We start from the raw sequence: 8,203 nt of genomic DNA on the forward strand, positions 1-8,203 counted from the left end.
TTATTTGCCCGCGGTTTGGCCGGCCGGTTCGGCTCGACAGCCCGCGGGACATGCAATCAGCAGTCGGCAGCCCGGTGCAGTGCCCCTGCCCAGCCTGCGCCAGCCGCGGCCAGCCGGTTTGTCCGCGTCTCTCTCGCACCCCTATGGAGAGCCCCATGCAGGCGACAGAGACAGCGGCCAACCGACTCTGAATCGCTCACCAGCGCCGTGCCGCCGACCAAACAATTACACTGCAGACTGATTCCGAGAGTCGTTGTCATCGCTCTGTCCCTCCCTCTGCACTCTGAGAAAAAATGACGGCATTAAATCCTGGATAATTTTTTTTGCCAAACTTTACCGTACTTCAAAAACCAGTATCCACCGTACAGTCTACAGTATTTACCGTACTTGTTTTACAAAATATTCCGTAGTCTTTTAACAGTAGTTACCGTTCTTCCGTACAGTCCATGCCGTAAGAAAGACCAGATCTGGTCCCAACAAAGGCCGCTTCCAAGAATTGTCCAAATCAGGATCTTGAAAAAAGGGGGTCGACCGACTGAAAAATTTTATTGCACCTTTGGATAGGTCTCGTCAAGACCTTTTCAACGAGTGGTCGGAAGGGGGGTCCAGGAGTCCGACTTCAGCAGTTTACGTACATCAGAATCTTGAAAAAAGAGGGTCAACCGACTAAAAAAAAAGAGCAGTTTTTGATAGGCATAAGTACGGTATTGCCGGGGGAAAAGTACTGGATTCCCTGTAAAAAAAAGTACGGTGCTGCCTGTAAAAAAAGTACGGCATTGCCTGTAAAAAATGACGGTATTGCCTGTTAAAAAGTACGGAAAAGTCTGGAGTAATCAGTACAGGATTTACCGTGATCTTTTCTCGCAGTGTGGGGCGGGCGCCCATGAGTGCGAGAGAGACACAAGCGACGGAAACGACTAGTGTTCTGCATTGGGCGGTCCGGCCGGTCCGGCCAATTTCGTTGCCCACGGAGCGACTGCAGCGCTGTGAACGCCTGGGTTCGCCACCGGCTGCCTCCGGAAGCACTCCCATGTTTTCGGAAGCAGGCAGGAATACCCCTCCTCACCCCTCGCCCTGCGACAACGCGAACTGTCCCGACAGGTGCTGCCCTCTAGGCGGCAAAAGTTGGCTCCGGCGGCTATCGGTCTGCCGGGTACCCGAGCGACCGACGGGGTCGGGCGGTCCACGGAGCGCCCGGACCGACGGCAAGCTCGGGCCGGGCGGTCCGGTCCGAGCGACGGCAGCGCCATCGGTCCGCGCGAAACGACACGGACCGCCCAATGCAGAACACTAGAAACGACTCTCGGAATCAGTCTGCTGGCAACTTGTTAATCGCGGACTCGCGGCCGCCTTCGCTCGCCTCACTTCGGCAACTCGCGCGGCCGATGGCAGCGGCGGCCAACTCACGCCGACAGGGCCGACACACAGTGGGCCAGAAGACCGGTGGAGATGGCCAAAACTCGAGACGCGTTTTGAGCTCCAGAGTCGCTAAATGGGCCTCGAACCGGACGTGTGACCCCACCAATGGGTTGCTCTCCGAACGAGGAATCCATTGGTGGGGTCACACGCTCGGTTCGAGTCCTGTTTAGCGACTCTGGAGCTCGAAACGCGTCTACAGTTATGGCCGCCTCCACCGGTCGTCTGGCCCACTGTGCGACAGGGCCGACAGCCGGTACAATAGTGCGCCACTCAGCGCCCCGTCTCTCTCACACTCGCGAGGCGTCCGCCGGGGGCCCGAGAGAGACAGAGCGATGAAGCCCCGTTCGGAATTAGACTGGGGGGCCGCATGTGCGCCACAGTCTGTCTAACGAGGGTCGTCCTCGGCCAGGACTCCGCCCCTGACTGGAGACGACAAGGCGCCCCTGCGCCCCTTACCGGGAAGGAGCGGCCTGCCGTGCCGTGCCGTGCCCTGCCCTGCCGTGCCGTACCCTGCCGTGCCGTGCCGTGCCGTGCCGTGCCCTGCCGTGCCGTGCCGTGCCCTGCCCTGCCCTGCCCTGCCGTGCCCTGCCCTGCCCTGCCCTGCCCTGCCCTGCCCTGCCCTGCCCTGCCCTGCCCTGCCCTGCCCTGCCCTGCCCTGCCCTGCCCTGCCCTGCCCTGCCCTGCCCTGCCCTGCCCTGCCCTGCCCTGCCCTGCCCTGCCCTGCCCTGCCCTGCCCTGCCCTGCCCTGCCTGGGGGCGCCTAGAGGCACCCAATACGTCGGGCGGCACTTTAGCTCTCAGCTTCGAGGAGGATAGGCAAGCTGTCCTGTTAGCAGTGTCTCAGAGCCATGCAGTGCGGTGCGCATAGTGCTGGCTGCGACATGGCCTGCTTGCTGACGACGCGCAACGCGCTTTAGATCGCCGTTTTAGATCGCTGGCCGCGGAGCCGAGCAAAGCACCACTGCCAGGCGATTCGGAAGAGTGGTTTGTCGCGCTGTCTCTCTCGCACCTTTATGGAGAGCCCCATGAGCGCGACGGAGACAGAGTGGCGAAACGACGCTTCTGAATCACTCGGCTGTGTTGCGATGCTGCGCTGCTGGTCCAGCCGGGCCCCTGCAGTGGAGAGGGTAGGCAACCCGACTGCGGCAGTGCGGCCGGGCTGGCCTATCCGATCATTACCATTACCATTAGAGGCTAGACCACACACGATCGCCTGCGATGCTCGCCACGGAGCGCTTCCCAATGTTGCGGCATAAGAGCCCGCATCAGTAGGCAAAAATTTCCTCGATGTCGAAAATTAAAAAGTTTAACGTCCTCCTGCGTACTACGAAACTTCTCGAGAGCAAAGCCCGGATCTGGTTGGCGACTGCGGTTGGCAACCCTTTTGACACTGACAGCAGTAGGCGGCATTGATATTTGTCTCTGAGATAGAAGCCTGAAATGAAAGGTGCAAAAAGGCACTCTTTGACTCTATTTGCACTTCAAACCTAACTGTCTACTAAGTACACACTTACAAATGCGTGCTTGCAAGTACACACTTACAAACGCATGCTTGGCCAAGTACACACTTACAAATGCATGCTTGCAAGTACACACTTACAAACGCATGCTTGACGCCGTATAACTCCATGCGTCAAGCATGCGTTTGTAAGTGTGTACTTGCAAGCATGCATTTCTTAGTGTGTACTTGGCCAAGCATGCGTTTGTAAGTGTGTACTTGCAAGCACGCATTTGTAAGTGTGTACTTAGTAGACAGCTAGGTTTGTAGTGTGTCGGCAAAAAGTGCTGCTTTTCCCGTCCCTGAGGCCGGCTCTGGATCCACCACTCGACGCTGGGGCATGTTGGCCATTTTCGCCTACTTAATTGGCACCACTGCCGTCGGGCTGCGGAGTGCGGATGTTCTGTCCACGGCCGGCCCGGTCTTCATTACTCTCCCAACTCAACATTTCTCTCTAGTTTGAAAGGAGCAGTTCTCCGGGGCGAAACTTCGAGTGCAGTGCTCCGGCCCTCTGCCTGATGGCGAAACCCAATAATACGAAGTAAATGCCTTCCCTCCGCCTGCCGAGCGATTCAGGAGAGTCAGTCGTTTCGTCGCTCTGTCTCTGTCGCACTCACGAGGTTCTCCGTAAGGGTGCGAGAGAGACAGAGCCGATTCCGGATCGCTCGGCTGCTGGGCTCGACGCTCCACGTTGCCTCTGCATTTCCCGACCAACCCACAATTAGAATGTTAAATGGAGAGGCGGGCGGACTGGCGGTGCGTACGAGGGGGGTACGGGACGGTCCAGGATGGTCCAGGATAGTCCAGGATATAGTCCACGATATTCCAGGATAGCCCAGCCCATGATGGTCCAGGATGGTCGAGGATGGTCCAGGATGGTCCAGGATGGTCCAGAATAGTCCAGGATAGTTCAGGATGGTCCAGGATGGTCCAGGATAGTCCAGGATAGTCCAGGATAGTCCAGGACAGTCCAGAATGATCCAGGATAGTCCAGGATGGTCCGGGATAGTCCAGGATAGTCCCGGAAGGATGGTCCAGGATGGTATGGTTCGGGATGGGTTAAGATGGTCCGGGATGGTCCGGGATGGTCCAGGATAGTCCAGTGCCGGCGCAGGCGTCCTCTTCAAAGACTAGCGGCTTTTCTCATCGTAAAGACGAGGCTCGGCGGCGGGGTGGGAGAATATGATATCCTTTTGGAAGCTGCTCAGCAGAGAGATGATGTCTGTTGTTGGCCAAGTTAGTTCTCTTCTTGTAAAACTTTGATGTAACGTACGGCCGCCGTGAGGGATGGAGGGTGTTTGCCTTGCCGCCGTGAAGACAGGGCGGGGCGGGGCGGGGCGGGGCGGGGCGGGGCGTGCGGCGCTCATCGCCAAGCCAAACAACGCCGCCGAGTCCGCGCGGTACCGGCCCGGCGGCCCGGCCACGTGTTGTCCTTGCGGTGGTGCGGCGCCTCGCGCGCCGCCGAGGAGCCGCGAGCAGCACAAGACCGCCCCGCCGCCACGCCGCCACCGAGCCCCTCTCTAAACAACGGCCTGTGCTTGGGAGCCCCTCTCTAAACAACGGCCTGTGCTTGGGACGCCGTATCCCCGCCGCGCCGAGGCAAGAAAGTTGCAGCGTCTTTCACTGGGGAGGGGGAGGGGGAGGGGGAAGCTGCGAAGCCCTGAAGGCCCCGAAGGCCGTGGTGGTAGTGGCCGTAAGCCCCGCGGAAACTGTTCCGCCTCCTGACGGCGCGGCGTTCCACGCGGAAGGGCGCCGCGTCGACGGGCACGTGTGGCGGCCGCAGGTCGTGCAAGTGCAACCCCGTTGTTTGGAAATTCGCGATTTGTCATTTTCTCATAGAAGTGACGGGGAGATCACATGCACTGCTCACGGTAAAAACGGTACCTGGTTTTCCCAGGAAGCCTATGGTAGAGACATAGGTGATTTCCAGGGTGTTCCTGAGAAAACCAGGAACCGTTTTTACCGTGCTTGGACTCTACACCACTCCGTCGCACAGTGGTCTAGAAAAGCGGCGGAGGCGGTCAAAATTCTGGATGGGTTTTGAGCTCCGGCGTCGCTAAATGGGACTCGAACCGAACGTGTGGCCCCACCGATGGATAGCTCTCCCAACGAGGAATCCATTGGTGGGGTCACACGTTTAGTTCGACTCCTATGTAGCGACGCCGGAGCTCAAAACATGTTCGGGATTTGACCGCCTCCGCCGCACTTCTGGCCCACTGCGTCGAGGCGGGTCAGACTACTCCAGCCTCCCCGAAGACCCCCAACCCCCGACCCGACTGGCCCGACGCCCGACACCCCGACACGGAGCTGCTCTCACGGCCACCTCCTCAGCCTCAGACCCTGAGTGGGTACTACCAGCGTACCGGCCCGCGAACAACGCCAGTCGACACCCACCAGCCCCTGGCTTTCATCCGCCTTTCAGACGCCTCACAGTGGGCCAGAAGTCCGGCGCAGCGGCCAAAACTCCTGACGCGTTTTGAGCTCCAGAGTCGCTAAATAGGACTCGACACGTTCGTGTGACCCCACCAATGGATTGCTCTCCGAACGAGGAATCCATTCGTGGGGTCACACGTTCGCTTCGAGTCCTGTTTTGCGACTCTGCAGCTCAAAACGCGTCTAGAGTTTTGGCCGCTGCGCCGGTCTTCTGGCCCACTGTGCGCCTTTCGGCTTGATTTCAGCGCCACCAGTTTCCTTCCGGGCGCAGACCTCGCCGCGCGTTTTCAGCTGTCAGGCCGAGGGCCGGCTGGGGCGTGCGCGGGAAAGCACTGGTAAAAAACAGTGTGGAAAAGTACGGAAGATGTCTGGTCTATTATTTATCTGAACTGCTAGTACCTTGCCAAACAGTGATTTTTGCAGTGATTTTGGCGCTATTGCCGTGTTGCCTGCCGTGCTGCCAGCCCTGCCGGTGCCCGCCGGGCTGGCCGGGCTGGCAGCACTCACTTGTTGGCGCCTCGCAGCGAACAGCGAACGGGGACATTGCCGCGTCCAATTCAGGTGGATGTGCCGCCTCTTTGTTGTGTGTGTGGGTGTGTGTGTGTGTAGGTGTGTAGGTGTGTGTGTAGGTGTGTGTGTGTAGGTGTGTGTGTAGGTGTGTGTGTAGGTGTGTGTGTATGTGTGTGTGTAGGTGTGTGTGTAGGTGTGAGTGTAGGTGTGAGTGTAGAGGTGTGAGTGTAGAGGTGTGTGTGTGTGTATGTATGTGTGTGTGTGTGTGTGTGTGTGTGTGTGTGCGCGCGCGCGCGCGCATGTGTGTGTTTGGAGTGTTTGGATAGTTCTCGCCATTCAGGAGAAATTAGATTGCTTGAATTTCGTTCCGCCCCGCGCAGCGCCGTGCGTCGCGACTCGTCCCAGGACCGGCTGGGGCTCCCGGGTGCAGACGTACTGCCACTTCCCTGGGAGTGACATTTTAATTACAGCCGGGAGGTGGGCCAGCGGGGCGGGGCGGGGCGGGGCGGGGCGGGGCGGGGTGGGGCGGGGCGGGGCGTGGTGCGAGGCGTGGCGATGCGGGAGTAAGTAGCAGGCGCGTTCCGGGGCTCCAGACCGGCCTGCGCGTCGTCCGTCGCCCTCCGTATGCCGATGCTGATATTAACGTGGAAGGCGCTTCTTTGCGCCGCGTAGTGCAGACTGATTCCGAGAGTCGTTTTCGTCGCTCTGTCTCTCTCGCATCCATGGGGCGTTCCGTATAGGTGCTTGAGAGACAGAGCGACGAAAACGACTCTCGGAATCCGCCAGAGGGAAATGACGTGGCGAAGTCACGAAATGGCCCCCGAATTCCGGTTTCGTGTCAGTGACCCCTTGTTGAATTTTGGGGGCGAAGAAATAAAGAAGTATACGTGCGGACTGACTGAACGTTTATTTTCTTCCTTCTCGCGGTTCAGCCTCATCATTATTGCCACTCCAGTTGATCGTCGTTTTAAGTGGTTGCCGACTCGATGCGGCCTTTTCATCTTCTTCTGCTCCGAGGATCGCCAGTCGCTGCTGTCAATCGTTCCCGTCGGCATCGCCCCCAGCGAGGCGCAGCGAAGCCAGTGGAGCGTCCGTCGTGCTACACTGGTAAAACTAGAGCGTAGTACACGGTAAGAACGGAACCTGGTTTTCCCTGGAGGCCAATGGTGAAGGCACAGGCGATTTCCAGGGAGTTCCTGGGAAAACCAGGTTCCGTTTTCACCGTGTATTACCCTCCGTTTTCAAGCGTAATCAGTTTACGCTTGAAATCAAGCGTAACATGCTCATCCGCCAAGATTCCCCCTATATAAATGCATGGGGGAATTTCCAGAGTATGGTTCATTTCAAGCGTAACGTCTTCAAGCATAACTTTATGCTGGACTCAAGCATAGAGTTACGCTTTAGTTTTACCAGTGTAGAGTCCGTGGCGCCGCCTGCCGCCTACATTCCGAAGGCTCGTTTCGTCGCTCTGTCTCTCTCGCACTTATGGGTCGGCCCATGGGGGCACACGGGTGCGAGAGAGACAGCGCGGTGAAACAATGCTTGAGGCGCACGCTGAAAGCGAGAAGGGCCAGGGGGAAAACACGACACGCGAAATGCTTTTGCACTCCAGTTTATTCAGCGGGGTCTCTGCCTCATTTTTCATCTTTCACTATCGCCATTTTCCTTTTTTTCTTATAACAAAAAATAAATATACAACACAGCCACGGCGACACGCGATGACGACACGGCGCTTGAGGTTGCCCGGGTGCAAGGGGCGTATTGCTGTTAATGGGACTAGAAGGGCGGGGGCGGGGAATAAATAGGGTCAATAAATTAATTAGCAGTGCTCAAAGGGCCGGGGGGCGCCAGGGGCCGATGGCGAAGGGCGGCGCGGCCGGCCGGTCGTCCGTCGCAGCCACGCCAGCCGCCAGCCCAGCCGCCCCCCGAGGGGCCCGAGGCCACTCCGAAGGGCAGCGGTGCCCCGCGGTACCCAGGGGTGCCCTGCGCGGCCCAATAGCATGGCGGCCGGCCCCGCGGGGGGCACTGTAGGGGGCACTGCGGGGCTCGGAGTCTTTGGTTCCTTCCGCGTCGGTGCGGCGGCAGCGCGGCCGGCCGGACGACGCCGTGCTCGCTGGCGGTCGAGTTGAGCGGGGCGACTGCCGCGGGGAGCGTCGCGTCGGCCGGGCCGCCCGGCAGGGCCTCGCAACGACCTGCGCAACAAGGAAACTCCAGTTACTTTCGGCTGCTCTGCCTGATTCGTCGCTCTGTCTCTCTCGCACCTCTAGGGAACGCCCCTTGAGTGCGAGAGAGACAGAGCGACGAGAACGACTCTCGGAATCAGGCTGCTGGTCACAGACTCACT

The sequence above is a fragment of the Thrips palmi genome, unplaced genomic scaffold, assembly GCF_012932325.1.
Source record: "Thrips palmi isolate BJ-2018 unplaced genomic scaffold, TpBJ-2018v1 HiC_scaffold_8, whole genome shotgun sequence".
In the NCBI taxonomy this organism is placed as follows: Eukaryota; Metazoa; Arthropoda; class Insecta; order Thysanoptera; family Thripidae; genus Thrips; species Thrips palmi.